This window comes from Egretta garzetta, unplaced genomic scaffold (assembly GCF_000687185.1).
Source record: "Egretta garzetta isolate BGI_Z169 unplaced genomic scaffold, ASM68718v1 scaffold94, whole genome shotgun sequence".
In the NCBI taxonomy this organism is placed as follows: Eukaryota; Metazoa; Chordata; class Aves; order Pelecaniformes; family Ardeidae; genus Egretta; species Egretta garzetta.
In genome coordinates this window covers 968,720-986,844 of record NW_009259683.1, presented here as the reverse complement: position 1 = coordinate 986,844, position 18,125 = coordinate 968,720, and the positions used below count along the sequence as shown (strand labels likewise).

Genomic DNA, 18,125 nt, shown 5'->3' with positions numbered 1-18,125 from the left:
AAAGAGGGAATCAAGGTCAAATTGATTCTAACAAACAGACCCAAAATTTATTTGGCGAGGCTTGGAATTACTGACATATGGAAACTGTAGTGAATAATATATAGGAAATATTTATGCAATCTCTAATCTAGTGTGACTTCTATACTATAAATGTGTTCATAATGACAAATACAAAGGGAATATTGCATTAAATACAGATGAGTTTTCTTCAGCTCACTGGTACAAGAAAAGCTTTATAGGTCCTGCTATTATTTCACATTTTTCATAGAAGAGAATAGAGATTAAGCACCATATTAAAAGGCACACATAGCTGAAAAAGACTATAATTATGTGTAATTTCATGAGAAAATATTTTTACAAATCCTGTATTTCATATTTTATGTTCATCCTAATTAGTTCAATAGAGAAATATTAAATACTAATTTTGCCATGCCTGCCAAGATACCTGAAGGGTTATTTTAAAAGATATTATTAATGGGACTGGATACAATGTGTGTGGTTCCTTAATGATAATTAATTCACTCAGGAGACAGTCCTAATAAGCAGATGTGAAACCAGAACTTGAGACAGAAACATTCTGTTTGGTTGTGAAGTTCGTGTTTTCCAGTGTAAGTTCACTTGGTAGATAAGTAATTCCAATCAAACTGTTTTGTGTACCTATCAAAAAGTGTTTTATTGCTATGCCTTGAACCGTAGGTGAAATTTTATCATGAAAAATTACACATATACTCCATAAATATTCCCAAGGTTAAAGCTAATTTTGCTAGGCCTGCTGGTATGATCACAGCTCATTTACTTTGATTGCGCTTATTTTTTTTTGCTTTGCACCCAACTATTTCACTGTTATGTCAGCTAGGTAATATTGATTTCTCACTGCAACAGTACTTAAAAGCTTTTGTGAAAATTAAATGAGTTTTTATACACAGCTGCCAATTTCATTTAGACTATTTTTAAGTGTCTACTAGAATAATAGGAGATAACTTTCATTTCGCTGAAAATATTCATTTGGTTTTATTAAAGTATAGCAGTTTGACAGCAAAGAAGCACGGAGAATATTGCATTAAATATTAATAGGCTTTTGTATCAGGGTATTGGGGATTTTGTTTTGTTTTTAAGAAATAAAACATCCTTTTAAACTGCTAAATCATTCTTATGGATACTGTTATTTTGGCCTCAGCTGAAGTATAAATTCACAGTATCTGTTTTCATTGGCTTATGATGTTATGTGATTTCAGTAATGATTTCTTTTTTACTTCTGATTTAACTCTAAAGAAAAATGTAGGTATACAAAATAAAAAATAACTGTGCTTGAAAAATAGGCCTATTAAATAACAATAGCGTTAGTTATCCATTTACTGAAAAATAGTTACAGTAATTTTTTTAAGAGTTTACAAAAGGGGAGAGAAAGCTCAGTCATACTTGCTGCACTTGTTATGGCCCAAACTGTAATGCTGAAAAATCTCTGATTCATTCTGTAGATAGCTGCCAACTTCTCCTACCTAAGACAAAGCAGGAAATTATCCATGGTGTTTGTTGTGGCACTGTTAAATCAGCTGAATGGATCCAAGTCTTAGTCTGAAATAAGGTCATAGTTGAGTCGTCTTTTAGAGCATTTCAGCTGTCATGTGCTCACTGTTTATGCCCAAATATACTATTAACTCTCCTGCCCCTGACAAAAACAACAAAAGTGTGTGAACAGAAATGATTAATACACATAGTATTCTTTGGCTATGGGATAAATAAGTTTCTCGAATAAAATTTTTGCCCTCATTTTTTAATGCTTTAATTGAAAACAACCCGAGATTTATGAGTCAGGCAAAATCTGCCCTGGTGAAGAAGATAAAATCTTGCAGTGATAATTTCAGAGCTGCCAGCTCTGGAGCCCATACCAGCTTCTGTGCCACCATGATAGCTGTTTGCCAGCAGGCAGCATCAAATTCCTTAAAGTACCTTCTGGGCTGCTTTCCTACTGCAGTTTAAGTAGCTCTGGAATACCAGCAGGTTTTCTCATGGAATGGTGCTTTTCCCAATTCTGAATGTCTTTTTGATGTATTTTTTGTAAGTAAAAGTTAAATAGGGTTCTCTTTTGTATAATTTCTTCATAATGCTAGGAAAGCTGTAGCCTGAGGAGCAATTTCCTGTTATGTTTTAAAACTAACGAGGCATTTTTAATCTGGTTCCATTTGCAAGTTTGTTCCAGACTCCCTCCACTGTGAATGTCTTCCCTTGCTGTCCCATGTTTTGTGCCAGTTTTCTTAGCTGTTTGCTGAAAAAACCACATGCTTTGTTCTGGTAGAAGTAGATACCTTCGTCACTAGTGTCAGGTCCACTGAGGGCTTTGAAAGTAAGGACACTTGGCCTAGGATTTGGTGAATGAGAACCAGTAGCATCTAATGGAAGTTACACGGTTCTGGATTACTATATAGAAAGATGGTCTGGAAAAGTGCTTATATTTAGTACTCAGTATGCACTCTTAAATCAGGTGAGTATTTCATAGAATCACAGCCTGCCTGCGTTTGGAAGGCGCCTCTGAAGATCATCTAGTACAACTTCTCTGCTCAAAGCAGGATCGTTTAGAGCAGGTTGCCCAGGATTGTGTCTATTTAGGTATCTCCAAGGATTAAGACTCCACAACGTCTCTGTGCAACTTGTTGCAGTGTTCAACCACCCTCACAGTAAAAATATTTCCTGTGTTCAGATTGAATCAAGGTGAGGCTGACCTACTTGTAGTTCCCTAGATCTTCCTTCCTTCCCATCTTGAAGACAGGAGTGCAGTTTGCTTTCTTCAGTTGTCAAGAACTTCTCTCAATTGCTGTGACTTTTTAAAGACAGTTTTGAGAATGGCCTTGCAAGGATGTCAGCCAGCTCCCTCAGCATCCCATTTGGTCCCATGGACTTATGTGTTTCCCATTTAAGTGTTCCTTAACCCAATCTTTCTCCACTGAGAGAAAGCCTTCATTGCTCCAGACTTTGCCCTAGTTACAGGGACTTCAGATTCCTGAAGGCCAGTCTTAACTTCTTCCCCAAGGCAAAGAAGACTTGAGTACCTCTGCCTTTTCCGTATCCCACATTTTCCCATGTCTTTATTTTGCTGCTTATGTAGAAGCCCTTTTTGCCCACCATATCCTTTCACCAGACTCAACTCTGGGTTCCTTTATGTTTTCTAACCTGATCCCTGAAGGCTTAGAGTGTCCTTGTATTTCTCCTGGGTCACCTTGACCCTGCATCCACCTCTTGAAGACTTCCTTTTTGTGCTTGAGTTTTGGCAGGAGCTCCTTGTTCATCCGTGTAGGCCTCCTGCTGCCTTTGCTTGTGTGTAGTCCAGGCTGGAGGTAACAAATGAAAACATCATCACAACCATTTCCTTACACAAAGATGTAAGTTTGAGTGAGAATTATAATGGAGAAAGAAAGTCAAGAGTGAAAGAAGGAGGGATTCTGAGATACTGCTGTAGGCAGTGCAGTAGAATATGTTATGAAAATCTTTAAAAATATTTCAAAATAATTGAGTACATGTACACTAATAGTTTATTGTGAACATAACCCTCTAGAAGCTTATAGGGTGTTATATACAAGATTTAAAAGTGTTTTAAAATATTTGCTGTCATTTACAATGTGACTTCCAAATTCCTAAGTGAAAATAGCTTGACCTTATTTCAGCTGAAAAGGCATCATAATAAAAAGCAACCAGTGTTGAGGTGGGTGAATGACTAAATATTTAATGGACCCATCATCAGGTAAACACGCTGTCACCTAACTAAATACAGCATACCTGCCTATGATGCAAAAGAAAATGGGAAGATCTAAGTGATCAGTGATGATTACCAGCAGTGGTTGGAATACCAGATTTAAAAAAGAAGAGTAGGACATATTTGCCAGGAAATGGGCAAGGAACAGTCAATTTTACTTTTTTAAAATTTTTTTTAAAATTAGGTTAAGATCTGTTTTATTACATCTGCATGGCAATCGTCAGTGGATGCCATAGAATTAACATTATTTATTTGACCACAGTACTAGGTAAGTGTAAGCAGGGACCAGCACCCTAGACAATGGCACTTAGGAATTTTACAAGTGAATGACGGAGGAAAGTAATATTGGCCAGTTGGAGATTAGAGCTGATAAAAATGAGAAATGGTCAAGTGGAAATAGGGCATGAAGCGAAGACAAATAGTTTGTATTTAATAAGATGGAGGAGCAGGTGTTAGTGGGAGGAACTTACAAAGAGGGTTACATGGTGATTCAAAGTGCTCAGGAAACTGATTCTTGCAGGTGCACTCTGAGCAGTTGCGAATGTGGTAAAACTGTATTTGCTAAAGAAATGAGAAAGAAAAAGGCCAGAGAAACAGAAGGTGGAATAAAGAAATGTTACATTATCAGATCCCAAATGGGAATATGCTTGGTGAAGAGTGGAAAATATAAATTGTGGGGCAGACAAAGAAAGCATTTAGATACGATTCAAATACCAAGAACTAGGAGACCCAGATAAAAAACTTTGCCTTAACTATCAGCTTGCATAATAGCAGAGTGAGGATAGCACTTGGAGAGATGAAGGAAGGAGACAGGGCTGGTGGCTAGATATGAACTGGCAGATGTTTAGAGAGATGGAGGTGTATTTTGATTTGGTTAGGAGAATGCAGGATATCTAAAATAATGGCAGATGTCCAAGTGATCTTTGAGAAGTGGTAGTTGAATTTTTTTGGTGGTGGCTCTATCTGGAGATAATGCGCAGAGAGCAAAGGGAATTAATTAGAAAAAGACTTGTAGAATGTGTCCTCCCTGCCTGAAGAGGGGCTTCAGTTCCTGAGTCCAGGTGGAGAAGCTATTCCGAAGGACATGCTTGAACAATTGATTAGAGAAGTAGGAAATCAGGAGATGTGACAGCTTATGTCATGTGTCACCTACAGTATTGGGCTGTGATCTCATTTTACATCAGTTCAAAAGACCAAAATGGAAAAGGAGATGAAAATATTAATATTTCAACAGCAAATCAATCATTTTTTGACACTTGTGGAGGCTAGAGGTGATGAAAGGCAGAATGCAAATCCATACTGTAAGAGGGGCAGGAAGATTCCTTTCCTTATAAGACTCATCATTTGTCAGTGTATCATTGTGGTGGAGAGTATTCTGAGGGACAAGTGGATGTGGAAAGGTAAGTTTCTTTCTATACTACTTAATGAAAAATGTGTGACATTTATTTTTTAAGAGAAACAAAGATTAGAAGATGGAGAGGGAGATTGGGGGTTGAGAGGAAGGAAAGTGTGAAAGGGTAGATATACAATTCATACTCATCTGTCTATCTTCCTCATCCCTGTTATCTCAACAACCTTGCTTTTCACCATAAATTCTGATAGAGAAAATGGTGAGGTACCAGGAAGATGGAAGCGCGTAATTGTCCATGTGTATAAAATAAATGTGAAGGCTGAAGAAGAAAGAGATTGTATTTGGGAGTATATTTTACATAAAAAGAACAGGACCGTGAAGTGTTTCATTAGTAATTGTCAGGAAAATCAGCAGCTAAAAGAAATATGCAATTCTTTTACACGGATTTCTTTAGCTTCCTCCCCTTCCCCAGCTACAATAAAAAGTGATGCATAGGGAGAATGTTATCACATATATCAGTGAAGCATATATTACAGTGATGCTCATGGTTTGCAGCTTGAGGGTTGAACACACTCCTCTTACCGAAAGCTTAAGAAACCACAAAGCGTATTTCAACATACTTTCCTGTCATGTTTTGTCTTCCTTTTTGCACAAAATATAAAAGGAATGTGAGTTACACTGAGGACCCCGACAAGGATAGCGAGCCCAGCAATGCAGAGCCAACACTGCTGAAACCCAGAAGTGGGCAGAACCCAGGGTGCTGTGGGAAGAAAATGTCTCGGTTTTTATCCACAGCTTTCTGATGACCTAAGTTAGAATAATTTCTTCTATGGCCTGAATGAGAAGGAAGAGGGGGCAATGCCTTTTGGTTTCCAGATGCTGCCCTGGCCTTCTGCTAGGCTGGCTATGTGGGTGAGGTAAGAAACGACTCATTGCAGGGAAGCCCGTGCTGTAAGCCAGCGGTGGTTTTCAGCGGGAGTCAGGGCGCTCTGCAAGGCAGGGGAAGAGCTGGGCTCCCGCTCATCACTCCGCTGCGGCCGGCAGAGCCCATTGAAGCGTTTGGGATAAGGCAGCAGTTGCTCAGATGGGTCAGCCCAGACCCACTGCATTGTGTATGACGTGAGACGTCTTTCCTGCGAGTAATTCTACTTTAGGTAGTGAATTTACATTACCTCCAGCTGTAGGGTTGATTTTTAATTATGAGAAATACTCCAGTGTGTTTGAAACTTGGCGTTTCTTCCTAAATATTTAGGCATAGCAACTAATTTTGAATAATAAAGTTCACATTCTTTGGGCTTACTGTAGATAAACTACTCAGAAGTTGTGACATAGGGCACTGAGCTTAACGATGTCGGCAAACAAAATTGACAGTGTTCTGAGTCATCAGATTCTCAGCTGATGGTATCACTAGCTCAGGCACTCGGAAAACATATCATTGTTTAGGAGTTTGTTGTTCTAGCAAACCAAGACATAGTTGCTATTTTTGTACTGGTTCAAAACTTTGTCATCTGTTGTAGTCAACAAAAGCTTAAAACTGAAATATTTCCCTTATTTTTTTCTTCGCCTATATTGCCTATATAAGGATTGTTGCATCTAGGTTGTACATAAGAGTTTGGCTGCTGATGTATTGGTATTTTTTTCAGAGGAAACAGTTGAAGTATTTTACATTAAGAAACAAAGAAAAATCCATCAATATGGTCTTTTTCGGATGGATATACTCTAAGGAAGGAAAGTGACAAAATGATGGTGCATTTATCTTACTTTTCTTCAGTGTTCCAAAACATAAATTGTCAGCATGCACAGCCCTTGAAACTAAGGACAACTGAAATCCATTAATGAGTTGGGAATTTTTAGCAAGAATTAAAATGATCTAAATCATCTATGGGGTACTGATGGATGAAAAGCTGGACATGAGCCAGCAATGTGTGCTGGCAGCCCAGAAGGCCCACTGTAGTCTAGGCTGCATCAGGAGAAGCATGGCCAGCAGGTCAAGGGAGGTGATTCTGCCCCCCTCTACTCTGCTCTGGTGAGACCTCACCTGGAACCCTGCGTCCAGCTCTGGAGCCCTCAGCACAAGAAGGACATGGACCTGTTGGAGCGGGTCCAGAGGAGGGCTACTAAAATGATCTGGGGGCTGGAGCACCTCTCCTGTGAGGACAGGCTGAGAGAGTTGGGCTTGTTCAGCCTGGAGAAAAGAAGGCTGTGGGCAGACCTGATTGCGGCCTTTCAGTACTTAAAGGGGGCCTATAGGAAAGATGAGGAAAATCTTTTTAGCAGGGCCAGCTGTGACAGGACAAGGGGTAATGGTTTTAAACTAAAACAGGGTAGGTCTATTCCTTTAGATATAAGGTAGAAATTCTTTACAATGAGGGTAGTGAAACACTGGAACGTGTTGCCCAGAGAGGTGGTGGAGGCCCCATCCCTGGAAACATTCAAGACCAGGTTGGACAGGGCTCTGAGCAACCTGATCTAGTTACCGGTGTCCCTGCTCACTGCAGGGAGGTTGGACTAGATGACCTCTGAAAGTCCCTTCCAACCCAAAACATTCTATGATTCTGTGATGTAGGGTTTCTTTTGAGCTTACAGGGCGGGGGTGGTGGTGGTGGGGTTGGGTTACTAGGTGACAGACCCTGTAAATGACAGAACTTCCAAAAGCAGCTGATGTAATGAGGAAAATCTGCAGGTTAATCCCTGCTACCCAGCATTGCCAAAAACTCTCCAGAATGTAACAGGCTTCTAGTATACTTTCTCTAAATTACTCCTTTTTCTTTCTAACAACAAGACTGTGCTCTGGACTTTTCCTGTTAGGTGCAGATTAAGCGTTTCATGTGGTCAAATAACTCGAAGTGTTTGAAGTTTTATATAAATTCCACTTCACTGAATTAAAATGAGAATTTCTTGCTCTGTTCTGAGTCCAAGGCAAGAGAACATCGGCAGTAGGATTTTTAGGTCCTTTTTTCTTATTGTTCCCTGGCAATAACTTGGACTGGTGGTAGAGAAAAGCCGTGGAGAACATAACAGAGAGGGAGGACAGAGAGTGAATGAGAGTGTGCTACTTAAACTGAATCCTCTCCCAGCTTTTGTGATCAGACCCTGGCCCACTTCCATCATTATATGGATCCCTTAGGTGTATTTCCCTGTGGAATGAGCATATGCAGGTTAAATTCAAGGTATGTGGTGAGCTCCTCTGCTGCTGCTGCTTCATGGCACAGTGAAGGATGACCAACATCATCCTTTGGATAAAGGTTGTCCCTCACATTTTGTGAGTGTAATAAATAGACAACCAAAGGTTTCTTCTTTGCTTCAGAATTTTAGTGCGCTTAGCTGGATAATCATATAGAGACATTAAGAAAAATAATATTTTGAGGATCGTTAGATGTGAAATTATCTTTTCATTATGGGAGTATTAGAGTTATTTAGTGATATTTCAGAGCAGGACATCTCACAGAGGTCTGCTTCCTTGGTTGTGTGAATTCTAAGGGACTGTGTGCCAGCAGCTGCTGCACAGGAGACAGGGTTTCGACCACCGTACCTTACAGGTACAGCACCCCCACTCGGGCATAAAACACTAATTAAAAATTACCATTACTATAACACAGAATTCAACATATTTTTTAACCAAACAAACCAAATTGCAGCACAGGGAATGCTCTGTGTTGGATTTGTAGGTCTTCGCTACAGACAAAAAGGAGAAATAGGTATGTCCATCGTCATGGTCTCCGTTGGAACTCAATAGTGTAGACCTTTTCAGGCAAACTGTCCCACTGAGCATTCTGTATCTCCCTCTCTTCTGAAGTTTGTAGAAAGGCTTGATTATTTTTTTGTCCTTCAGTCCTGGTCAGCAGTTACAGTAGCGTTCGTTAGTGCACATCTTGTGACACCGCTGCTCCTCAGGCCCATCGTTTCCTTCTGAAGAAACACCATTGTTTTCCTAAAGCAACGGCAACTTGTAGGTACCCATCTTGTGCTGAGATTTTTGCTTTGCCTTTTCTATGGTGTCTATATTTGCAACCCTTCAGTGACTGGAACATCCGTTTCTAATTTAGAATTAATTAATTGTTGTTTTCAGTTTTTGAGAATAAAACAGCAGCAGGTGACAATCTGTACTTCATTACTGCCACTCCATAATTTAACAGCATTGGATTTGTACCAGAGCTGTCCTTTTTTCAGTGAGCACTTTGTTCTTTTGACACTTCTTGCCATTTACTATTTTAGGGAGAATAGGGAATAGCAGTGACAGTTTTGAACCCGTATTTCACGGCAAACTGGCTAAAAGTCATGCACACTGGAACTGTGGCTATTTCTCTTCCTTAGCCTTCATTTGTGGATTTAGACAGATAAACAAATAGGGAACACAGGCTGATCTGTCCACATATGTGCTGTTAACCAGTGGCAAAAGCAAGGTCTTTCAAGATAATGAAATATGAGTAAACTCATTTTAATTATCTCACTTTTTCTAGAAGTATGTGATTGGAGAGGAAAAAAGAAATTGAAATTTCAGTTGGGATACAAGTTTGTTTGTTTTCAAAATTAGTTGTTTTCTTTAAAGACTGTAATTATAAATATTGAGATTATTTTCTTACAAGGAGAACATATGGTTCCTTCTTAAATCATACCAACTTATATTAGTTTCAGCTTCTAAGCTAAGTGAATGTAATACTGCTGGTATAGAAATACAGTCTCAGTTGATTAAAATAGTCATGCTTTCTTCTAAATAGAGAGTGGAAGTGCCATGTGAATGATAAATACTTTACCTGGGACCATCTGGATTTGTGCCAGGAATGCAAGACTGTTATCAAGAGCTTTCTTCCAATTATTTGGAATAAAAATTAATCTGGGATTAAACTGTCTCTTTTAGCAGCACCTTACTGTGATAGCAGAATTGGTTCGACCATTCACACTATTAGATTCTCTAATTTTGTGTGCTTGACAGTAAGCCTCTTTGTATGCTTCCTACTCTTTATCAGCTGTTAAGCTAGGTATATTCGGAGTTTCAAAGGTCATCGTTTTAATTTGTGTTTTCTTGAGAGCTCAGTTACTGATAAGTTATTTATGATTTAATGACTAAATCCATCTTCCTTTTGGTTGATGGGATATGCATGTAGGGAACCTTCGTGGTCTACTTGGTCCCCAGTGAATTTGCTGCGACAGTTTTTTCTGACAGTGATTCAGGAGAGTTCTCAGGTTCTGTTTCCACAATGTGCCATGAATATATCTTCATATATTTTTTTCCTTAATCTCTTTAGCCTTGATCTGGAGAGTTTTAAAACATTAGGTGTATTTTTACGTATGACTACTCAGAGCTTATACTCAGACCACTGCGGGGGGAGGCAGGGGGTACCACATATTGGGCCACCACATATTGGGGCAGCTACACCTGATACGTAAGTCTTTACCAAGCAGGTAAAAAAGGAGCTCTGGGACTGTGGGGATGAAGTAAGGATAGGTGGTAGAATGAGAAATTCTCCAGATGTTAAAAAGACCTGTTATATTTGTGCTGGTGACCATGAAGGTGCCATAAATTTAATGCAGTTGCAGTGCAATAAATTTAATTTGGTTACTGTTCTTGTGTGGTCACATATAAGACTGTTATAATTAAGACTGCTAATGCCAGTGTGCCACAAATAAACATTTTCTGTTAATAGTTGTGGCAGAAGTTGCATGAAAGGGGTTTCAAATTGCAGTAAACATATCTGAGCCTGACCGCTTGCGGTTGCCAAGAAGTATTCCCAGTCTTCAGGTCAACTTTATGCTAAGGTCCTGTAGAGGCTCCCATTTTACGACTTTGAAATGCTTTCCCAAGTATGAATAAATTAATTCTCACAGTATCTGGGAAAGTAAACAAATATTATCCCATTTAAATTGTGGGAAAAGCAATTTAGGCAGATGAAATGATTTGTCACATAAAGAAAAGCTGTATCAGAGCCAGAAATTGAAGCCAGATTTCCTTATGGCATGTCCTGCTTTATTAAACTTCCCTCCCATAGTTGACATATGTCATCACATGCTATTGTCCTTCAGTATTTCCACTTCGGATATTATGAACATCGAAATAAGTTATCAGAATACAATGTCTCCCTGAAGGCGACCCTTCAATCCACCTACTGTAATACTTGAGCTAAAGGAGTGAAGCCACAAAGTACAGAAGTGAATTATCCAGTTAGATCAGCCACAGAAGTAGGACACAAGAAGCTCTTTGCCAGTGTCTTATTTACTTTTCAAAACAGTTGTTTTCATAAACAGTTTGTGATGCTTGTGTATACAGAATAAAAGAGTCCTTTTCAAAGAGTGAATGTATTAAAAATTCATTTATTCAGAATTCATATTTACCTACTTTAATGTATTTGTACAGCGGGGAACCCTTTGTACCTTTTTAATTGTTATTTTCTCTGGATGTTTAAGTCAATTACTGCTGAGCAGTTGCACTCTGGTAGCTTTTGTTAAGTTTGCAAAGGAAGAATTATGGAACTCAAAGTAAAGCAAGCAGCTTGATCCCTCAGAATTAAACTCCCTTTTCTTATGATGACAGAAGAATGTTCTGATGTCAAGGCTGATCACTTTAAAAATAACTGTTTAAAAATAAACCCTTAAATTATTTTGCTTTTTAAAGCTTTTTTTGGTTGTTGTTTCTGAATAGATGAGCATTTATTTTTGGATGCTGATGCTTAACATTTAAAGCTTGTTTACAAAGTTCTCACTACTTCTCCATAAAAGCAAGGAGCTGTAGAAGTGGAGTTTTTAGCTGATGTGGTGTTGGATTCTGTTAGACACTGTCTCATCTCCTGTCATCAGAATTCAGAAAGAGAGGTGCTTTCACAAGACAGGGCATCAAAGATTATAACATAGCTACAGTATTTCAAGCCAGGTGTATTAAAATAAAATTAAAGTATAAAACATAGGAGTTGTTTATCTCACTTTATTCCTGGAGTCATGGTTTTCTACATGGCTACTACTACTACTATTAAATTTCCTTTAAAACAATAATAATGGTCAGGCCATTGAGATTTATAACCATTATAACATTGACTATGGCAGTTGTAGAATCAGCAATTTCTACCCTCTCAAAATGAACTGATAGATATAGATTTCTGTTTTTCTTTTCCAATTTCAGACTTGGGTCAAGTCCAAGTTACGTACTTCTAAAAATTGAATAAATAATATTGTCATGCTTAAAATATAAGGAAAACACATAGTGCGAAAACCTCTTTTCTATTCAGACATGTAAATTCAGTTTTTCTGGCCTTCACAGGTTACATCACCAGCAGCTTGACTCCTTACTCATTTTGGATTGGAATTACTCTACTTTGAATTGGCCTCTGACTGATTTTGTTACAGAAATTACCGCTCTTTTACAGCACGATGCTGGTGGACTCCTCCAACTTTAAATTTTCCTGAGTAGCTTCCAAACCCATGAGGGCCGCCAGAGAAGTTAGAGATACCAGTGATTCTGAGTTATTCTCTGGGCCTCATATGAATCATACTACTGTGTGCCTGTGCATATTTGTCCCCAAAATGCAGTGTTGTTATTTGTTACTTATAAAGCAACAATAAGATGTTGTTACAGCAAATAGATTGACTAGTTGAAAAAACCACATAAAACATTTGGAATGCAAAACCTAAAAAGGCACACTTCTTAAATACCAATCTACAACCACCTACGCTATTTGCACATTGTGAATCTGTTTCTCTAATGAAATCTGCATCTACTCAGTTATAACTCGTTCTTGCTTTTTATCATCAGTTTCCCTGTGGGTGTTTTTAAAACTAAACTAAACTAAATATTTCCTGAACAGATTATATTTTCACCTTCTTAAATGCTTCTGAATGTAAAAAGGGCTGATTTTTCCGCTTCTTTTAACTTTTGATTTATACAACTACACTGACTTTCTAAAGCGGATTCTGTCTTCTTTTCTATATAGATACATTTAGGTGCAGGTCTTCAAAATACCGCTATATTGTGACAAATGCGTCAATGGTGTACTTGGGCCTGCTATTTTGGGATTCAGTTTGCATGTTTGTAGCCAGCTAAGCCAGGGCTATTTGTTCTGGGCTAAACCCTAGTGTGCAAAATAGGACTTGCTCCAGCATGTGTCAGCATGGGGGCTAGATTTTACAGGTGCAAACCGCCTGCTCCTCTTTCCCAAACCTTATCATATAATGGTTGCAGCTCGCGAATATTGAGGCAGACATGGCTGAAGTTCAAATTATTAATTAAGCTCTGAGAGTATAACTACAAATTACTTAGTCTCTGTCACCAATGCTTTTTAAGTATACTTCTCTAATTATTATTCATTACCTGTGCTGATCAAGCAGGAGGTTCTGCAAATTCTCACTTTTAATTATTGGTATTGGAGCATAGAATCACTAATATAGTCTGGGATTTCATATGCTCTTGTGTCAGATTTTCATACCTGGGTTCTACTTGTGCTTCCGAATGAGAAAGTTAATGTATCAATAATACACTCTGATAGCTTCTGGTTACCTTTGCAAAAGAAACTGGTGTATAGCCTCGCCATTAGACAGGAGTGTTCATACTGGAGAAAATATACTACGCCCAGAACTGTTGGAATATCTTTCAGTAGCTGTTGGAATATCTTTCATATTTGAGAATTTGTATAATATTTTAATTAATTTTTTGCATAAATGTTGTTTTAGTCTTTTTTATTACTTAAACTGTTTTCAAAAGCATTTGTTCATCTGACTTACCTTAATTATTAAGGACGTTTATTGGAATTCAGTGCTGCCTTTTGTTCTTTAATATGCAAGACTAAGTGCAGTTTTAGCAAGGTAAAGGAGAAAATGCCATTGCAGATTTTTATGAACTGTTAAAATATTAAATGAAATTTCCTAAATATTCCATATTATTTAGACAGTACTTTTACTGTAGTATACTGTATTTTTAGACAATGCATTGAGAGGAAATTGCTTAAAAGCATTCCCGTTGAAATTTAAGTTTATGGCAAAAATACTTAGCACAGAATATTTTTAGAAGGCTAACAAAAAACCTCCCTCTGGCATGTTTCTTTACTAAATACATTTAACTGTGCGCTGTCTAACTTGAAAAGGCTGGTGTGAATTTGCAGAAAGAAACTGTTGGTAAGGTCTCTTGAATTAGATTTAATAGTTGCACCTCTAACCATTATGCATATATTTTCTTAATTAATTTCTTTAAAATAGAGGAGTTATCCACTGGAATAGCGTAATACTTAATGAATATGCATTTCAGTTATTTAAAGATATTTGGTAGCATATTCTAGAATAATTTCATTTTCAGGCTTAATATACATACCCATCCAGGGATAATCATAAATTTAGCAACTGTAAGTAGATTTAATGTGCTGTATATAGGCAACAAAACAATAAATGTTTGACTGTAATAATTAGGATAAACCAACAAATGGATCTCCATAGAATTCGTGTTATTTTCATAGCACAACTAAGGTACACTTCTGCTTTACAAAGAAACCCAAGCATTTTATTTTTGCAAATGAAAATTGAGGCAACAAACGCTAGCAATTGTATTCATTTCCAAACTGCTGAAGAAAAAGGGATTTAATATTAAACCTGTAGTACTTTGCTTCAAAATAAATCCTGATCTTTTAAATTCTCATGTTTGCAAGTCACAGCCATGCTGTGCGGGTTTCTCCGCAAGTATGCCTGCTGCACATCCCAGTGAGTGGGAGACGTGTTGCATTTAACACTGAGGTATTTAGGACTGGTAGCTTTTATTGCTCTTTTGTTGATTTTAATCAAATAATACTTAGTGTTTCATCTTAATCACAAAATGTCAACCGACATTTTATGTCTGGGTAATAAAAAACACTGTTGAAATTCAGATTTCACACCAATTATTAATTGTAACACATCCTCAGGGCTTCAACAAACATGGTATCTGAGGGTTAATAAAAACGATTTTCTAAGAACGCCGTGCAGAAGCTCACCTCTATAAATAGCCTTTGTGAGTTACAGTACATACATTAGCAGCTCTGGAAAGTGTTAAGAAACTACGAACTTAATTCTCTTGTTTGTTTTTTTGTTAAAGTATTTATAAAATAGGTTATAGGCACATTGATCTTACACTCTTGCTTGTGATGGCGAATGTGTAGAATAATTGACTTTCTGTCCCATTTATAAAGTATTCGGTCATTATCCCAGTGAATAATGTAATACCCATGTTTAAAGGGCTTTCACGGGAGGAAAAAGTGGCGTGGCTCAGTTTACTGCATTGCCTGTCAGCATTTTATTTGTCCACAGAAGCATATGCCACAGCATTTCAGTTTTACTAAAGAAGCACTGTGTGTTCTTCAGCTATGAGGAAAGCTATAATAGGAAGTAGGTCAGTGTTTGAATGCAAGTCTCTCTCGTCGTTCCTGGATCTTTGCTGATATTTTGAGCCTGTGAACAGTTTTCCTCCTGAAGATGTTGCTTTATTTAAAAGAAAAGAGAAACCAAGCATGTTCTTCACCTTGTCGTGTTAAGCTTTTGGGGAGTAAAAGTGAAAACTCCAAAGTTTTGCACTTACGGTCTGGTCAGCTAAGGAATGTAAGTGAACTGTGAATCTTAACTGACATCTTTACTAAATTGCAACCTATTTATTCCAGCAGGCCAAAAGGTCTATTAAGCTGACTCTAAGGTATATACATGAAAAGAAATATAGCATTGCTGCATCTTCTAAAAATTCGGAGTGAAGGGGCAGCAGTAAATATGCTGGAAGAGGGGAGGAGGTGTTCTCTTTGTTGCTTTCACTCGCTATGGTCTGAAACTCAGTTTCTCATACATAACCTCAAACTTGGTTTTCCTAGTCTTCAGCTGAGTATTTTCCCAGTATGTTTCCACCTGGCAAGGAGGGGAGGTGTCTGTGCTAAGATTTAATGGCCATTGCCCCCATTGTAGCAGAGATGAGGTGCACCTCTGTAATGAACAAGTGAGGGAATCCAAGAATTCTCTTTATCCAACACTGATGTAGTAATAACTTTTGCATAAATTTCTAAGTTATGCATAGGCATTTTACAGATAAGCACAACTGCCGTGCATGTGTTATAGAAATAAATGGTCTTAGGAATAAGTGTGGTGATTATGTTTCTGTTTGGCTGGTGCACTTTTTTCTCTGTAGTAGATTTGCTTTCTGTTGCACTTCACCATGATTCAAAGTAAACCTTCAAATTTGTAATGCTTATAATCCTCCTCATGCAGAGCTTCTTAAAAAGTCTTCTTTATTCATTTGTACTTCAGCAAAATGCCAGCTTTGTTCTTCTGGCTTTTGTCCTTAGTGAAGCAATAACTTCATATTCATAAACCTCAAATATAGTTTCCTTCTTTTGCTATAAATTTACTTAGGGATTAGTAAAAGTTATATATAGAAGACTTCCCATGAGATTGGAAATGCAGCATACTTGGTCTTGGGGTTAAATAATGGGAACAGATAGCTCCTTGTGTGACTTACATCCATGGGGGAAGAGCAGAGCAGTCACGTTATTAAGAAAAAGGCCATAATGCTACTCTGCTGCCTTGTAGTTTTGGGTTTCCAGTTTACCACTTTCCTTTTTATGGACCCATACATTGGACCTAGTGGGTCAGCAAATTGCACATCTGTGTGTCTCCTGTCCTTGAGAGGGAAAGAAACTTCAGTACTATCCACAAAAATATGAGTTTCAAAGCATGAGCAGAGTCATAGGGTATTAGGAAGTGGCCAGCTGATCTTTTTCTCCTGCTATCCATCCTTATTACAGTGGAGCACTTACTGGGTCCACCGTGGACTAATAAGGCTCAGGTACAATAAGAAACAAAAGAACAGTGCTTGTGTTAAAAATCTGCAAAGTATGAAGAAACAGAGGCAAAGAGATGAAATTGTTCGATCAGACAATGCCAGTGCACTTACACTGGTGAGTCTTTTATATGTATCACAGCGAAGTCTTCACGCCTCCGAAGAAGGAACTTCAGGTCTGTGGATGCAGCAGAAACTGGAATTCCTTCTCTGGTTTCTCTAGCTGAATCTTGCTTACCCTCTACCAGCTGCTGCACCTTAGAGGGTACAAAGAGGGGCAGAAGGAGCTGCGCTACAAATCGTAGTACTCTGAAGGTCATAACTGATCTCTTCTATCCTCTTTGTCTTCTCTTCTGTAAAAGTCAAAGTAGGAAGTTGAAGTACAAGACAAAAGGTAATGCAGGATTTATTTGCAAATTTGAGAACTAAAAATGTAGGATGTTGCAGTAGTTGTCTGACAGGTGATGTCTTTTCCGTGGTACACCACTCTCAACATCTAACCAGTTTCTGCATGGGTGGCAGGGGAAAATTCTAGTCAACATTCATGAAGGATTTTTTCTTGAAAGGCTTTGTCCTTAGCTCCTCTTTTATATCAGTCTGCATGTATCTTTCTCTGGGCAAACTGCAGAACTAGATGCTTGCTCTATAATGTCTCAATGAAAGTTTTATTTCAAATAATTCATCAAATACCAAAAAAAGAAGGTATATAAATTCTGTCTTGCAAAGTGTCCATGTGTGGTGGGTTGACCCTGGCTGAATGCCATGTGCCCACCAGAGCCACTCTATCACTCCCCTTCTCAGCTGGACAGGGGAGAGAAAATATAATGAAAGGCTCGTGGGTTGAGATAAGGACAGGGAGATCACTCACCAGTCACTGTCACAGGCAAAACAGCCTTGACCTGGGGCAATTGATTTAATTTATTACCAATCAAATCAGAGTAGGGTAATGAGAAATAAAACTAAATCTTAAAAACACCTTCTCTCCAGCCCTCCCTTCTTCCTGGGCTCAACTTCACTCCCACTTTTCTCTACCTCCTCCCCACCAGCAGCGCAGGGGGACAGGGAATGGGGGTTGGGGTCAGTTCATCCCACATTGTCCCTGCTGCTCCTTCCTCCTCAGGGGGAGGACTCCTCACACTCTTCCCCTGCTCCAGCATGGGGTCCCTCCCATGGGAGACGGTCCTCCATTAACTTCTCCAACATGGGTCCTTCCCACAGGCTGCAGTTCTTCACAACCAGCTGCAGCATGGGGCCCCTGCGGG

The 18,125-nt window shown here is 38.5% G+C and overlaps 1 protein-coding gene across 1 annotated transcript in view; it reads left to right on the top strand.

Moving 5' to 3' along the window:
* Window positions 1-18,125, top strand: part of LOC104126121 (ubiquitin-conjugating enzyme E2 E2) — a 213,474-nt gene that overhangs the window by 56,438 nt on the left and 138,911 nt on the right.